We start from the raw sequence: 18,209 nt of genomic DNA, 5'->3' as shown, positions 1-18,209 counted from the left end.
GACAGACCCAGTTTGTCCAGAGGTCGGCTCACCAGACGCTGAGCTACTGCAGCGTTGCAGACTTACGATTCCTGTTACTTTAAACTCACACGATATCCGTCCATTGTTACGACACACGATACCTGCACAGGGTTGCAGACTGGAAGCACAGTGACAGTGTCTTTTGTTAAGAGTTTTGTACGCGAGAAACACACTCTTCCCCCCAACAAGGGTAAGTTGTCCATAGAACTAACTCCTTGAGTTGTGGCAGCATTCAAACACACAAGATGCTACTCAGTTGCCGTGTATAAACGCACCTCATGTAGCAACACTTCTTGGCCTATGGTCCCGTCCGATGGACGTGGTCGGCTTCCTGAGCGCTGCGGGAGTCCCACAGAAAGTGATCCTGGGGCAGCGGAGGGGCCCAGTTTGGCAGGAGTGTTCCATCACCAGAGGGATTGAGGGGATGTCATCCCAAGACCCGCACAAGACCCGCCTCCCTGAGCCAGCATCATCCGCCGCCATTACGGCAGTCGATCTTATCGGCCGAACATGAATTTGCCTTCGGATAATTAATGAGGAAGAATGCCAGATCCGAACCAATTGGCCGGATGTTCGGTGTTTTTTTTTTTTTCTTCAAGGATTCGGAGGTTAAATGAAAGGAAAATGATAAGAACAAGAGATCTTATGATGATGTTTACGAGAGCTGTAATGAATAGAGGTATCATACGTGTCGGATATGTATTTTCCTCCCGTTCCGTTGTTGATTAATATCTATAATCGAAAGGACAGATTCAGGAAAGTTGCGAAGGAAAAGCGCGAAACTCTCTGAAAACCTCGGTGTTGTAGTGTGTTGGGTCTGCAGGAGATTCCTTAGTAGCCAATTAACATATATAATGATGGCTTTGGGGCTGAGACTCACAAGATCCTAACCTGCAGCCAGCGGATGACCCCAACGGACAAGGTATCCAAGTCCATTACCAGGTACGCGACGCGACTCATAGTACCGGAGCCGATGTAAAGCATTCTGAAGTCGAGATAAACCGCGGACGATAGCGCGGGATAATAATGTGTTAGGAATGTTAGGGGATCCGTCCGCTCGGTCCCCAAAGATGAAGACCACGATGATGCGGGACTTTTGGCTGACGCCTTCCTCGTCCTCCTGTACAGTTGACCTTTCCGTAATACGTTACTTGCACGGTTTGTGAGCGAACGTTCGTAGCAGCGTCGCATACACGCGACTGGAACGTTAATGATACCCTTCGAACCCGTTACCTGAAGCCATCTCCTGCTCAAAACCAATCGCGTCCTGAGCCCCCAAAGACTGGACAATGGTGGTCCCACCCCCCCCGGAAAAACCACCCAGATTATTACGGATTTTACTGCCTGCCTTCGGTGGCCTGACCAGCCAGGCCCGGGAGATGATTGAAGGGTCCGGCGTGGTCCCAGGCGTGGGTCATAGCCGTAATGTATGGTTGAAGCAATCGGATGTGGTGGAAGGGATCACTTACGGACCGAGTGACTGAATGTAGACAAAAGAGTTTGATCGCCGATGAAATGAACGGATGGATCATGGCCGACGCGGTCGGGTCGTAGGTGAGATATTTGGGTACGGTTTAACGTGGGAGGAGTTCCCTCCGAGGATCATCGGTAGGTGGGCGAGGAAGAGGAGGTTAAGGGAAAGATATCAGAGGGTAACAGATTCTTGGCCTCAGCCCCAGCACTTGAACATATCCGGCAGGGGCGTGACAGCTGCCCACACCCATGATCCCAGCCCTTATGATGAAGTGTAATCATAATCAATTGGGTCGTTTTTAAAAAAGGAGTGAAATGATTAGAATTTGCATGTAGCAGACATTTGATATACATTGTACTCTCTTGTTTTACATAGTCTTGCGGTATTTATATTTCTTTACGATATACTAGACTTCAGGTGTACTCGCTGTAGAGTCTTGCTAAGGCTGTCTCAGAGCCACTAGGAAGGAAAAAATTTTACAGATGAAGGGAGTCTTTGGGTTCTTTGAAGGTCTCGTGGTGCACATGAAGCATGCACACACGCGTGCTGCGCACGTGTGTGTGCGGTGTCATCACGATGCGTTGCATGGAGTCATAGTGGGGCGCCACCACGGATGTGATTGAGATGGCGTGATGCCAACTGTTGTGATGATCAGGTAGGAGGAACACGAGGTGTAGCGCCTCACGTTGGACGAAACATGTTGCATTACACCACACCACAACACTACCATACCACTATACAACCTTACTACTGCACTACACACAACCACACCACCACAGTACTACCTCGCTACACTAGTACAACACCGCAGCACTTCTCCTTTTTACTGCAATACTGTTACACTACCACAACGCGAGTAAAGCACTACAACACAGTTACAACACACACACACACACACACACACACACACACACACACACACACGCGCGCACACTGGTAGTAATCCTCATCTGTCACAACAGTTGTTATTCCTGTGAGTCTGATGAAGATACAACAGTGACCAAAGTGACTGTCAGTTGTAATTATATTGCAACTATCTTAGGCCTAGAGGTAAGAAACCTGCCTAAATACACAGGATTACCATTTGTGTATTTCTCTCATGACATTAGATACATAGACCAGTCCACTGACCTGTACTTTCTGATAGGCAATGAAGCTCACAACATGCATGCGCACGACCGCTGGCGTAAAACTAGTATAGAAATTTCGAACTTTCCGAAGATTCGCTGGAACGCACGTTTCTCGCATTGTAAGAAAAAAAAAAGTTTTGTGAGTGGAACTTGGGTGGCAGTCCAGACACTTGTGCATTAAGATAATCTCTCGTGTTAGGGGTGAGCGGCGGTGCGAGGATCCTCTGCTTCTTCCCCCTGCATTCAAGATCATTGTAATACAATTTCATGGTTACGTTTTTCCTTGTACACTTCTCTACCATATACCAAGGACGAACACTCCTCGCTGTCTGCCCTCTCCAGTGTTCATTCTTCTCTAGTTTTTGCTCGCTAATCCTCATCCCAGATAATGTCTCGTAGTATTCCTGCCTTGATATATATATATATATATATATGTATATATCAAGGCACAACTTACCGAATGGTGTAGAATATTCTAAATAAGGAAATGGTCTATGATCATCGTAGTATGAGAATTATCCGACGACTCAAGTCTCCTACGTAATGGTAGCAAGAAACTTTAATTGTTTCTCTCTTATCTGAAACAACTCGGTTGTGGTGTTGTGGGTAAACTGATACATCCGTAACTTTGCAGGTAGGTGAAGGAGCTGAGACGGTGGGAAGCCACAAGAATCCAGCCAATCAGCGAGAGGTAAGTGAGAGTTCTGGTTCGTTTGTTCATATCCAGGAAATGCGTTTGTTTACATCCACACTAGCACGGCCGTCTGCCTCTCCTGCTTCTAATATCTCCCCTTTTCCTTGATCTTTTCCGGAGGGGTAAGTTTATATCTCACGTTGTTGAAAGATATTATCTAACGTAGTTCCTTACAAATTTACTTTAAGAATTACTCTCATTATCTTCAGGTTTCACGATACAATGTTTCTGAGAAACTTGATATTGCTTAGCTTTTTTGTATATTTGTTTAATCATTAAGAGGATTGTGTTTGCATTAACACACGAGTACAGATTTTGTTCGAGCTTTACATCAAGATATATTTAAAGCCATGTTCAAAATTCTTCTTGTTGCTTTCGCCATGTCTCTTCGATTTCCTTACTGCCGTAATATTTTGTCTTCTCTTCCTTTCTGTCTCAAGAGAATATCCTTAACAACTGACTGATTCACAGAGCATTAGAGTTTGATAGTGACTTGCATTTTGTATAAGTACCCGAGTCTCGCTGTAAAGTGTGTCATACTGATCTCAGCTGTGAGCAGTGCTATTCTGTGAGTCAGTGCACCTGACGATGGTGTAAGAATATATTTCTTTACGGATTTTTGATTGACGTTAGAACGCGTGTCTCGTCTTATATCAAGACTAGCTTTCCCGAAGCTACGTATTAATTATCTTTTGGGAAAGTAACCCATCGAGCCCGATAGTACGACCTTTAAGCATGACGTTATGACCCTTGGGCACGACTGTCTGGGTATTGAGTTGATCCTTGAAGTCTGCCGGATTAGTGGGATGAGTTGTCGTCAGCAGATGGTGCCAACACCTCATCATCCATCAGTCATCCACTTACCCCGCCATCTGTCAGTCATCCACCTCACCCCTCATTCATCCATCATCCATCCCCCCTCATCAGTCGTCATCGAGTTAAGGTCCATCTTATCTGTCGCGTCAGTGCAGCAGCCGATATCGCTTTGCCTTTGCTGCTGTTGCTACTGCTGTTGGTGGTGCCCCTCCTGCTTGAGCTGCTTCCGTCTCCTTTGGTGGTAGAGGTACTATTACTATAGTTGCTGGTGTAGGTACTACTACTACTACTGCTACTACTACTCCTGGTATATGTGAAGCCGTTGGTATTGGAGAGAAGCTCTGATGATAATTTCATTTTATGATACAAAAGATATCATCGGAGTTGGTACTCGACTCTCTCCCCCTCCCTCTCTCCTTATCAGTGGATACTGGTCCTCCCTTGCCTCACCCAGGGCCAGTGTGTCCCCTCGGGCAGTGTCCGGATACGTCTGTGTCCTCAAGGGCAGTGTCCGGATACGTAGCCAGCCGGCGGGCCACGATCCGGCCCATTTGGCCAAGGAATGCAGTTGGCTTGCTCGTAAAATTGCCCGTCATAATACATAGTACATGAAATCGCCAGACCCGGGCCTGAGACGGATAGGTGGATAGAATACCTGTGGTTGACTCTGGCGAGAAAGCTGGTCAGAACTTGTCTCAGCCATTTCTGAACTGGTCCTCCGAGCAGTAGATGACCACATTATCCCTCGACAACCGGAGTAATTAACTTAGAAATTTGATGTAGGGAATACTCGCTTTGGTAATGATTTTAGAAGAAACGTAAGAATTTACGTCATGGTTTGTGTGTTTTCATCAACAGACTGCTTTTGTGAACTTATCCGTGATTTTTGTGTAATTGAAGCAAGTGTCGAGAAAGTATGGTGTACAGAAATACTTAAACCATTGCTACTGTTACGACTACTACTACTGCTACTACTACAACTGTTATTACTACTGCTACTACTGCTACTACTACTACTACTACTACTACTACTACTACTACTACTACTACTACTACTACTACTAGTACTACTACTACTGTTACTACTACCACTACTACTACTACTGGTAAGGCTACAATAGCTTGTGTCGCTACTACCCCGGTAAACTATTACCCTGACATAGTGTCCTAACAAAACAGAACATAGTAACATAGTTCTCTTAACAACTCAACCATCCACAGTACACCAGTAACTGTCAACAAGCTCAGCTAATTGCCTGAACAGCACGAGTTAACCACCAGAACCAAATGACCTTGTGTTGGCAACACCACTCTGTAAGTGAGGGGACTCAAGGAAAACTGCATAGGGTCCATATTCGCATCTTTCCCAATGGAATTTCATCCTTTCTGTGTAGGTTGAAGAAAACTGTCTTGTATAGGTTGTATAGAATCAGATAATTTTTGGTTATTAGTTTTGTGTTGATATGGATGCCAGTTCACGTAATACTTTGTATTGACTTTGTGAAGCGAAGGGATCTCTTGTGCCTGATTGAGTCTTGTACTGCGGTACAATGGTGTGTTTTGATGTGTTCTGTGGAGTGGTTGCAAGTTCCCGGATGTAAACGAAGGAAAATTGATACTTCTGTTTTGTAGGAAAAACATGTACTATTTATCTCATAGTCTCGCTCTTCATATTTTCACGAATTCTCTTTCTTGTCTGTCGATATTACTCTGCCTCTTGCTCAGTCTTTCTGTGAGTCTCTGTCTGTCTATCTCTGTCTGTCTGTCTGTCTGTGTTTGTCTGTCTGTCTGACGAGGTATCAGGAGGGTTAGTGACGGCTAGGCAGGGAGCCAGCACTAAAGTGGCTGTCAAGCTCGCACCTTTGGCCCAGGTAACGTCTTTCTTTTTCTCTCTCACCCACACGTGGGATGCTGGCTTTCAGTCCACAAACAGACAGTCTCCTCGTCTCACACACAGAACACTTGACAACACGTAGGCAATACCTCCCCCTCTCCTTCCCCCCCCCCCCCCCTCTCTCTCTCTCTCTCTCTCTCTCTCTCTCTCTCTCTCTCTCTCTCTCTCTCTCTCTCTCTCTCTCTCTCTCTCCCTGTCAGCAGCCAGCCAGGGACGGTGCACCTGCCCCCCCCCCTCTCGTAACCATCAATATAATGTCAAGTGTCACGCCACCCCAACCCCCACACCACCCTACCACCTCCCTCCTCCCGCGGATCGGGGGGGGGGGAAGGGGTGGCGTGACAGACGTTACGCAGGCCTGGCGCGAGTTCGTCCAGGTGTTCCGTTACGCCGCGTTACGCCCTGTTACGGTATGTTACGTTGTGTGCCTCCTTGCTGTGTTATGGTATGTTACGTCGTGTGCCTTCTCCCTGAGTTACGTTGTATTGATAATAATGATGATAGTATTAATAATAATAATAATGATGATAATAATAATAATGATAATAATGATTAAATGATAATAATAGTAGTAATGACAGTAATGATAATTGATAATAATGTGATGAATATAACCACAGGAACTAGTAAAAATTTTAGTGTTGTGCTTCATTCTACTCCTCTCATCACTCAGCACCATTTAGGCTCCATACCTTTAAACCCCATAATGACCCCTCCCATGTGAACATTGACCTTACTATGAACCTTCGTCTTGTTCACCTCATTAGAACCCCTTTAATCGTTGATTCCTTTGAATCTCCATTGCCTCATTTGCCTCATTAGAATCTCCTTCGTAGAGTGTCCCCATTAGAACTCCTCCCGCCACTGTTCTTCAAGATGTGGCATTACTGATGATTAGATGGGGAAGGGGGGTTGGGGGGTAATAGTGGGAAGGGTGATGGTAGGGTTAATGGGTGGGGGGTGGGTAGTCTGCACCTGCTCGAGAACATGACAGGTGCGTGTGTGTGTGTGTGTGTGTGAGAGAGAGAGAGAGAGAGAGAGAGAGAGAGAGAGAGAGAGAGAGAGAGAGAGAGAGAGAGAGAGAGCTGTATCCATTTTGTAATTACGTAGTCGGCATATTACTTATTTGTACCGTACCGGGAGGGGTCTACGGTCGCTCCCAAGTGTGTGTTGGTGTTGGTTGCTTGTGTGTGTGTGTATGTGTGTGTGTGTGTGTGTGTGTGTGTGTGTGTGTGTGTGTGTGTTGCGTGCGTGTGCGTGTGCGTGTGGGTGTGAGCCTGGGGTTGGCGCGGGAGGAGACCGTGCGTGTGGAGGGAGCCAGCAGGCCGTGTCAGCGGATATCCGGTGAGGCGCGTGCCAGGGGCCTCACCTGCCAGAAGGAGCAGCCGGGGAGGCGAGCTGAGAGTCTCCTCTGGAACAGGAGGACAAGTAGGAGGGTTCAGGAGTCGTCCTAGATCAGGAGGAGCGCCAGGGAGTCTTTCTAGAGTGGGAGAGGGAGCCAGGAGCCCTCCTATAGACCATGAGGAGGCCACGGAACTTTTCGGTTTATTTGGAATACGTCCAGTTAGCTTTCGCCTTGATCTGTCGTTTTCTGTTTGATGTCAGAGTACAAATTGATAATTTCTGCATCCGTACGTTTGTTTTTAATCTGCATATATAAAAAGGATAAACAAATAGTACAAGGAAGCATTCATGTCAGTTCATCACCACATCCGATGCAAGTGTAAACATGCTGTGTTCGTTCATCCCTGAAAAAATACTGGGTATTTACTACGTCTGAGTTGCCAGATGTCGTTGCTGATCACCAGACACTGTCGAGAAATTTATGTCCTCAACACATGATACTTGTGGACGATCTACTATCTCTCAAGGCGTTTCTTCACAGCCCCGAGCGGATGGAGAGATATGTAGCACTAGGGAAGTGCATGAACTCTGGAATGAAGCTATCGTCATCACGGGCTTTTAAGCTATCTTGCTCAAGGGTTGTAGATCGTCTGGGAGAGAGTGGTGAGTACTGTCTTAGGAGATTGATACGTGTCTTGGGAAAATGGTGAGCGCTGTTGGCGTTGGTTTCAGGGAGAGTAGGAAGGGTGCGTCCCACCACACAAAGGCCTCAGTTAAGGGGACTCAAGGGCTGAGACTCTTTTACTATGCAGTCAAACACAGCCTCCACCTGTGTTTGAGTATCAACCACTCCACCGATTCAATGGTTTTAAGGGACAGAGGGAGCCAGTATGGTAGGGAGAGAAGTAATCTCGCCAACATTTAGCCCGAAGGTCGGGCTGATGTGTAATGCAGGGAAAATCTAGAGTCACGTAGAATGAGTCGTGTGTTACGTGTTGCCAAGCGTTGTGTGCGACGTGGAGAGACTGTATGTTTGTGGACTGAATGCCAGCAGCCAAAGTGTGGGTGAGGCAGAAAGAAAAGATAGCTCTTTGGTTCAAGGAGTGACAACTGACAGCCACTGAGGCGCTGGCACACTGCAAAGCTGTCAGTAACCCTCCTGATACCCAGGCGGGTAGTAACGGTAATACACCTCCCTGGTAGGTGGCTGCCTACCGCCTGCTACCTGAGTGAGAGGGAGATACAGAGTGAGAGGGAGCAACAGAGTGAGGGGGGGGGGGTGGGTTATGGGAGAGAGGGAGAGGGAGGTGGAGAGGACGCCGGCCGCCGTGTCTCCGGAACTGTGGTTGGTGCGTCCGGGTGATGTATGAGGGGGAGGTGGCTGCTGCCTGCCTGCCTCAGGTGATCCTTGGGGAGAGAGAGAGAGAGAGAGAGAGAGAGAGAGAGAGAGAGAGAGAGAGAGAGAGAGAGAGAGAGAGAGAGAGAGAGAGAGAGAGAGAGAGAGTTCATACGTTTGACGAGACTTTGCATGAGACAGGGCTAGCACGAAGTTACTGGTAGATGAATTGACAGACAGATATAATATAGATGGAAAGATGGCTAGATAGATAGATAGATATAGATAGATAGATAGGTAGATGGATAGATAAGGATAAAACATATAAACACCACAAGACTTGGTGAAATAGTCTACGTTCGTCTCACGCCGGGTTTCAATAGCTCCGAAGCTACACCCAGACAACATGTAATAAACAGCCAGCAGGAGATGTATCAGAGTGGAACTTGGTAATTCTGTCTGGTGAATGATCATCTCCTCACTACAAACCGTCATATGATCATTCCTTGAATGGGTTTATCACTTCGGCGTGTATGCTATTAGTGGATAGTCTACCTCAGTGTAGAGTGACGGTTTGAAAACAAAGATTTGTCTCCGTCGCAGTGAAACCTGCCTTCTTTAAGCCTCGGCTTATTTTATTTGGTCACAAGAACCTTGAGTATATTGCTTCATGCATCTGTATCCATGTTATCAAATTTCAGTCGTATATTAAGATTTTGTGTTGTCGTCTCTGAGCCTGCGGTTTTACAGAGAGAATAATCTCAGTTCCTCAAATGTTTGCATCATGTGGCATGTTTATTAGTGCTGATGTTCATCTTCGCCTCCTTCTGGACTCTTCATCAGACCCAGCTTCGTTCTTGTGATGCCTCTTAGACCAGAAATGCTCAGGATATCACACGACTGTTAGAGGCGTGAGAGCCTAGCCTTAAACTTTTACCTCTTACGAATCAGGTTGAAGGCCAAGCCTTCATAACCAATGGCTGTACCGTTGTATTCAGAGCTCGTACCGTCGTGGCCAATGTACCGTCGAACCGAAGGGTCGTGATATGATGTTCATCGTACCTTTGTGATAGATGTACCGTCATGCTGAAGCGTCGTGCTGTCATGTTCATTGTACCGTTTTGCTCAGTGTACCGTCGATGCAGTCGTTCCGCAGTCAACCCAGCTGTTCATCCTCCCTTGGGGATTGATCGGTAGAATTGGTACCTAGAAACCATTTATTGTAGCAGACGGAAATGTATTTATCGGAGCTGACTCATATAAGAACATAACGCATGTAACACTTTATAGAGTAATTTCGTAAGCGTGTTTTCCTTTAGATATGAGACAGTCATAGACTTTATTGATAATTTGACATACACATTTAACAAAGAAAGGGGGTGAAAAGAGAGCATTCATTGCTGTCATGAAATACTGGGATATCATCACAGAAACACGGTTTATCACAGCGAACCAAAAGACAAAAATATGCTCGTGTAGTTTAAAGATTACTGAGAAAATATAAGATAGAAAAATCAGATCTGATAGTGAATGAAGTATTTGATTTAGATATTCAAAATGAATATCGATGGTCGAAGCAACACATCCGGCAACACGGTGAATAATGATTCAAGCTGCGTTGATCATGAAGATACCATTTCCACACTGTGATCAAGGACCCTACGTGCAGTGCGAAGGTGTAAAGTCTTAGAGGTGATCCTGAGCACCTGATGAAGGTATTGGGATGATCGAGTTGGTAGTTATGGATCGACGACGACGGCGTTAACGACCGCGGCAGTTGATGGGTCCAGAGCTCAGGTTAACCAATCCATGGACCTGACGCTGATGAGTTAATAGTGACTGATGAGCCAAGCGTGAGAGAAAGTCTCGCGGGTTGCCCAGCGTCGGCTGGACTTGTTTTAAACGCGTCGTGTCGCGAGGTCGTCTTAGGTCAACCTAAGTTGTCCGTCCGGGCTCTGGTGACCCCCCCCCCCCTCCAGTGAAAGCCACGACAGAGAGAGAGAGAGAGAGAGAGAGAGAGAGAGAGAGAGAGAGAGAGAGAGAGAGAGAGAGAGAGAGAGAGAGAGAGAGAGTCTGGCACAAATCCTCATCGTTTGGTGAAAGTTTGCACGGTTGAGGGAAAGAAGTGTGGCTTTCTTTTTGAAAGGTTGAAGAGAAAGTACGTGGCTGTTGGACGAGAGGATGAAGATCACAGTGGTCCACATTCACTGTAGGAGGAGGAGGATGTGAGGGGCAGTATACGTAGTCTAACCCGTTCTTAAGGATATCCGAAATGGTGTTAGAGAGAGAGAGAGAGAGAGAGAGAGAGAGAGAGAGAGAGAGAGAGAGAGAGAGAGAGAGAGAGAGAGAGAGAGAGAGAGAGAGAGAATCACAAACCACTGTGATTATGTCATTTTTCATAAAAAGAACGTTTTACTTTATATTCTGTCGTAATGAGCAACGCTGCATAAACAGGTGATCAAGTGTAGTCTTAAGCACACAGAAATGAACTGGAATAAACAGTATCATTCAGGAGTAAGATGATGATAGATTTAGGAATAAAGAGAAAAATTATGGTTCAGGCCTGAACATGTGTGTGTGTGTGTGTGTGTGTGTGTGTGTGAAAGTTGCACGGTCAAGCTAATATCCTTGTGCTCTGATTTTCTCCCAGGTGCACTTTCTACGGCTGACCAGCTCTCTCTCTCTCTCTCTCTCTCTCTCTCTCTCTCTCTCTCTCTCTCTCTCTCTCTCTCTCTCTCTCTCTCTCTCTCTCTCCCTCACCTCACCTCACCTCACCTCACCTCACGTGCTGCACAAATGCCCAGGACAGCCAGACTGCGGCCGATGATTCTGATCAGCAGGTTTTATCATCTTGCGAGGACGATGTAAGACCACCTCCAGGTGTTACACCCAGGGAATGATTTAAGGTCGCCTCCTCCGTGTTGGGTACACCATCCTGTAAACCTCTTTATTTGGCTTGGATTCGGTAAAGTGACCTTAACAAACAGGGGCCACAAGAACTGTTATTGCTGGTTATTTATGTCCGTATCAAGCTCGGAAGGCAGCGCCGATAATTTGAACACGGCTTATCATTACACAGGTGTGGAGACGGAGTGTTCGTATGACGTGGTCACGAAGGTTATATAGACACGTTCGTGGTGGGTTTAGGGGTGGGCAACTGAGACCCCCCTGGCATCGATAGGTTTGCACTGGGTTCGAATCTGTCGGAGTGGCGCACATGGAGACGAAGCACTCCGCTCCTCGGACGGGACGCCCAGATGGGTTTGGGTGTAATTGGTAGTCTGGGGAAAGTCCGACTGATTTATTGAATGAAAAATTGCACGTGCGAGGATTATCCCTAATAAGGACAAATTGGATGGCTCGGGGCCCGGTACAGGGCCCTTTCCCTCGGTCTCCAGATGAGGTCCCATAGGGCTAGGGATACCACTCACGCCCCCCACCCCCCACACACACATACATACCCACCCACCCAACCGTCCACCAGGGGCACAGACAGAACATCTCGGGAAGACGGACCCTCAGCGTCTAAGACTCTGCTTCTCTTTAATTTGTGGGGCAGATGAGAGGTTAGGGACCGTGCGAGGGCAACACACGCCCTCTAATGTGGAGGGTGATCGCTGATGATTATCAGGACCAGGAGGAGGGGTTGGTGCTGGGGCTGAGGGGGGTGATAGAAGAGAGGCGCTTGGAGTGTGGGAGGATTGGAGGGAAGGAGGGGGAATGAAAGCACAGACGGGGAAGGGTGAGAGAGAGAGCTAAGGAGTGTGTGTGGGGTCGCAGGCTGGGTACAGAGAGGGAGAACTGAGTGAGATTAGGTGGCGTGCGCGGGGATAGACGGAGGGAAGAGGTTTAAGGGGGAAATGAAGTGTGGGAGTTTAATGATCTAGCTTGTGTTGGTGTGCGTGTGGAGAGAGAGAGAGAGAGAGAGAGAGAGAGAGAGAGAGAGAGAGAGAGAGAGAGAGAGAGAGAGAGAGAGAGAGAGAGAGAGAGAGAGTCTGGTATCTATGTGTAATTACATATTTGTATTGTACGGGAAGGGAGTTCTACACCCAATCTCTTGAACTCTCTCTCTCTGCTATCATACAAAATATTTAAATTGGTTTTCCGTAAGTACTTCTCTACGTTTATTGTAGTCCGTTTCTTACTTGATTCTGACCTCTGGTTGCTGTTTCTTTACATCTCGCAAAGAACTCCTCGGTGTCCTGATTGTCAAATTGATTTTGAAAGTTAAACGTTGTAATCAAGGCTGCCCTTACTCCTTTCTCCTCCTCCTCCGTCGGCAAATTTATGGCCCCAATCTCTCACTGTAACTCAGATTTCTTTTTTCAGGTACCATCTTTGCTGCCCTCCTCCAGTCCTTCTCTGTTAGTTCTTTATGCTTCTTGAAGAGTGGCGACTAGACTTCAAGCTGTAAATTGTTAGCTGAACGTTATATTACTCGTGTACTTAAATTCAGATATTGGTATTCACAAGCAGATAACTTGCTGCCTGATTAATTCAACGGACGTAATGTTTTGGCGAGAGATTGGGTACAAGCCGACCACCCAAGTCCCTCTCACACAGATTCATGTAGCTTTCTACCTGCTAGATTATAGTTATGTCACAGCCTTTCACCGTCTCCCATCTTCATTACCTCTCTTATAGTCGGGTTAGAACTTCTCATCCAAGTATCAGACCTGTCAGCTTTGTAGCTCGTCCAGGGTATTCTATAAGTTGATTCAATTTTCGTTATTCCTTAATTTTCTCATGACCTTAGCATGTTTTTTTTTTTTTTTTTTTTTTTTTTTTTTTTTTTTTTGTGTGTGTGTGTGTGTGTGTGTGTGTGTGTGTGTGTGTAAAGTAAATCAACATTAACAAGCACGGTCAGTACTCCTCATCAGCAACCACTAGGTAGAACCCCACATTAGCAAGCACTAGGCAGCGCCCCTCATCAACAAGCAGCACCGAACATCAACAAGCACCAAGGCTCCATACATCAAACAAGCACAAGGAGGCAGCAGCCCACATCAACAAGCACAGGGAAGCAGCAGCCCCCCCCCCCCTCAACAAGCACGAAGATGCAGTATCCCTCCCCCATCAACAAGGACGGGCAAACACCAATTCAGGAACAAGCACCAGGCATTACCATAACCGCATGGGGTCCGGGCCTTCATCACCAGGAAGCAGCCTTGTAAACAACACGGACGGTACTAATTTTCCAAGATGGAGACGGAGACAGTGAGAGTAATGACCAGCCCCCGCGTAACCACGGGAGGCACTGGTGTTTTATCGTAACGACCAGGGAGCCCCAGACGGCCGCATAACCATGTGTGGCCAGGGCCAGGACCGGCCATCAGGCGATAGATAACCAACCCTCCATTACCTTCACCACACAGGCGTAGATTAGCTCGTGGTGCTTATTTACCAGAGGTGAGATAACCCCGCCAGTAGCAGCCATTACGGCACTCGTCTCTTATTACCTTATCGTTCCCCTGCCAGGGATGAAGCTGTTGGCTTTACGGCCTGTCTTGCTAACCGCAGGAGACGCTCTTCGAGTTGTCGCCATCATTAGCTGTAGATACACCTCGTACGCTGGGCTGCAGAGAAGCAGAAAGATTCAGGAAGGGAAATACGAGGAGTATAAGGACCCTTGAGTACTCTTAGGCACGAAGAAGACAGTAGAGAATTCGTAAACCTTGATAGAAGGTACAGTAACTGAAACGAATGCGGTTCCCCTATATGGATAAAAAGCTGACGGAATGGGGTTAATACTAGACTTTTATTCTTTAGGATTCCCAATGAAAAGCAAAGCATAAGTAGAGATATCAAATTTCCTGGGATTATGGTTTGCTATGAGGTGCTGTTGGCGTGCAGAACTGCAGGCGTCTGCATGACTGAAGCAAGCACGGCAATTTGGCTCTCGAGCACGGCGGTACGACCCTGCAACTTGACGGTACGACCTCTGAGTACGACGGTATGACCCTTGGCCATAAAGGCCTGACCTTTAACCTGACCGTTCAGGGTCAGATCAAAGGCCAGACTCATAGCCAAGGGCTATGGTCGAGGAATTACGCTTCCTCTTTCTTAGCACTGAGCTGGCACTGTGGTTGTACCGGTAATGTCTCTCTGCTGACAACTGGCAATACCGCCTACGCCAGTGTCGGTGAGAGAGAGAGAGAGAGAGAGAGAGAGAGAGAGAGAGAGAGAGAGAGAGAGAGAGAGAGAGAGAGAGAGAGAGAGAGAACGCATGCAGCAATGGCTTTAAGTGTAAGCTCCTATCATCTAAGGTTTCAGTCCCCAACCTCAGTTTATATGCAAACAAAAAGCGAAACTCATAAACAAATTCCTTAGTATTATGTGAATAGAGTAAACTCGCTTTATTTTACATGATATACAGTGAACCCCGAAAACAGGAGCTTGGCTGGTCCTCAGCTTACATGTAAACGAAAAGGTCAACGAGCTTTTAGTTTACAAGATCGTAAGGTTTCGCGTAAACGATATTAGGTTATCGTACATACTGTATTAAGTTGTTGTACACACCACGCCGGGTTATCGCACACACACACACACACACACACACACACAAACGATTTTAGACACAATGCAGAGGATTATACAAGACCTTCATTTACCTCGTCCACTAACCATTTGTCCCCAGGACGTAGGGAGCCACCAAGTCAGCTCGGGGATGGATGCATGATAATTTGGGACAAGGCTATTACTGTGGGCCTCCGCTCCCGCCCCTCGTGCTGCGCCCTGGCCCACGCAAGGGTCCGTCCAAATCATGTTTGGGGAGATTGGTGTTGCCACACGAGCCCAGCTCTTCACGAGAACTGAGGCAGCAGCTGTACCATCACGTGGAAGGCATTTCCTCGATGGTACGGTCAGAACACATTCTAGACGGACGAGTCTCAAAACCCTGCTAGTGTACGTGATGGCCCAGGAAGCGATAGAGTTTGAGCATCATTGAAACACGTCATCAGCCTTAGTGTGAGCACGAGGGATTACCTCTAAGAAGACAGAAGACTGAAGCTATGGTCATGGTCACGAACGCTAGAATTAGGTGTGATTTATATCAAGGAAGTTGATGAAATATTTTGATTACTTCTCGTACTTTATGGAGCAACAGTTCGTTGACATAGAAAATATCAGAATATATCCATTTGCACGGTAAATGAATATCCCATGTCCCCTTATCTTGCACGATAGATCGTCCCATGGCTCTTCACCTGCACGGTAAGCATCCCATGACTCCTCATCTTCACAGTAGGCATCCCGTGGCCTCTCATCTCCGCCACCACCTGTTCGTCTCCGCCGGACGAGAGCTGATCAAAGGCAACAAAGGCGCCGCCGTCTTCACGGTACAAATTATCACCACGAGAGTAAACGGTCGAAGGTCAGCACAGCTTTCCCAGGACCTGGCCTGTCACTCAGGGCGTACACACACACACACACACACACACACACACACACACACACACTGGTGAGAGGCTGTATGCAAGAGTCACTATGTTTCAAAATTAACGTGATGTTCATCTTGTCATGCCCGGGAAGTCTGTCCTCCCTCTGTCTGTAGCAGTAAAGATCAACTTTTTTTTGTGACTCGCTGTGAGACGCCACACACAGGTGAGACGCCACACGCAGGTGAGACGCTACACACAGGTGAGACGCCACATGCAAGACGAAAGAATTCAACTCCTGCTTTTACGCAAGCAAATTAAGGCCTGTGTTTTTCTCTTGCTCGGAAAAAAATAACAACAAAAGATGTACATCTTGCTTCTAGTGGTTGAGCTGATTCTGCATAGGGTTTACATTTCGCCTCCAGTGGCCCAGGTGATGCTATATAAGGTCTATATTCTGCCCTCTAGTGGCGGAGGTAACACTCTCTTGCCCCCTGGTCCGCAATTACTCCAGGCTGGGGCTCCGTGCCAGGGGCAGGGGCAGCAACACGCGAGCGGTGGTGTCATTCACGCGAGCCATGGCTCTGCCCAGGGAGGCTGTCTCGTCATGGGAAAGATTCCGGTGCAAGGTTCGAGTCTCACGCTACTTCTGGGAATGACCTGGAGCAAGGGGCAGTACCCTCTGGGGAGTTACCTTTGGAGCGGTGCCCCGAGGGGGAGCTACACTTGGAGCTGTACCCCGAGAGAGTTACCTGCAGAGAGCTACTTCAATAGAGTAACCCCGAGGAGTAGTAACCTCATGAGAGTTACTTGTGAAGCAGCATGACCTTTCTATCCTTGAACAAGAGGGTGTGACCTTTGGGTACGATGCAGTGGAACGGAAGAGGGTGAAGTGAAGTGCCTGAGGACGACGATGTGTGGCGTGAGGCGGGCTGACCGTGGCATTGATACAGAGATAGAGAGAGGTGTGGTGGTAGTGAACATAGTCTGACTGTGAAGGCCGACCAGGTTTTGCTGAAATGGTACGTACATAAGGAGAGGACGAGGGGGGAGAGGCTGACGAAATGGATGTGTGTGTGTGTGTGTGTGTGTGTGTGTGTGTGTGTGTGTCAGAAGTGGAGGGAACAAGGATGAGGGGAGAGACTGAGAAAGAGATATAAGATATAGGGCACTGGGGTTGTGGGATGTGAGTATTCAGAGGCAGGTGGGAGAGAGAAGCGCTAGATAGGAACCTGGGTTGATGTGCGTTGTATGGCGGAAGACGTACTGTAGCGGGGCTGAAACGGTCAAGGTAAACCACGGAGGAACATGTGGGGATTGGGTTTCGACGGTAGATTATGACACACGACTGCGACGATAGTTTTTCCTTGCGAGACGTATACGAAGAACGCCATTACAATCTAGATAGATATGAATGAATGATAAATGATTTTCATATGACGATAATGACCCGGGAAATATATCATTATGTTATCTCCGTGGTGTGAGCTGATGGTAGGGGAAGATCTGATTGTTATTTGATACCGCACTGTCAGCTGCAGGGGCAGGGCACTCTGAATGGGAAACGCAATACTTGATGTTCATACTAGGGAGGTATACATGTGTTGTTGTTATTGTGTTGCTGCTATTGTGTAAGTGGCAGTGAGTGTGTGTGTGTGTGTGTGTGTAGAGAGAGAGAGAGAGAGAGAGAGAGAGAGAGAGAGAGAGAGAGAGAGAGAGAGAGAGAGAAAGAAGCTCTAACTAGGCTATCGACTGAAGAATTTCTTTTTTCTTTACTGTACGGTTGATGGCGCCTTGCCGTTGTAAACACTAGTTTACTGTGTTCTTGATAAAGTCTTTTGTTCGTGGTATTGATGGTGGAGTAGAGACGGAGCACAAGCGGCTCCTCACTGGTGTAGTCCACTGGGGATGACGAGAAAGTTAAGGCAAACCGGCAGAACAGTGATGATGCAGCTGAGAATAGATTCCAACTTTACTTTCTGCCTGTTACAATTATTATTATTATTATCATTATTATTATCATTATTATTATTATTATTATTATTATTATTATTATTATTATTATCATTATTATTATTATTATTATTATTATTATCATTATTATTATTATTATTATTATTT

The 18,209-nt window shown here is 46.9% G+C and overlaps 1 long non-coding RNA gene across 1 annotated transcript in view; it reads left to right on the top strand.

Moving 5' to 3' along the window:
- The window catches only part of LOC139763900 (uncharacterized), a 167,404-nt gene that overhangs the window by 32,636 nt on the left and 116,559 nt on the right, over positions 1–18,209 (top strand). The window contains exon 6 of the long non-coding RNA XR_011716287.1: positions 3,260–3,316. This is a non-coding gene — a long non-coding RNA (uncharacterized lncRNA). The remainder of the gene's footprint in view (positions 1–3,259; positions 3,317–18,209) is intronic.

Source organism: Panulirus ornatus, chromosome 48 (genome assembly GCF_036320965.1).
Source record: "Panulirus ornatus isolate Po-2019 chromosome 48, ASM3632096v1, whole genome shotgun sequence".
Taxonomy (NCBI): domain Eukaryota; kingdom Metazoa; phylum Arthropoda; class Malacostraca; order Decapoda; family Palinuridae; genus Panulirus; species Panulirus ornatus.
Note: the sequence above shows the minus strand (reverse complement) of the source record. Positions and strands in the feature narration are given on the sequence as shown.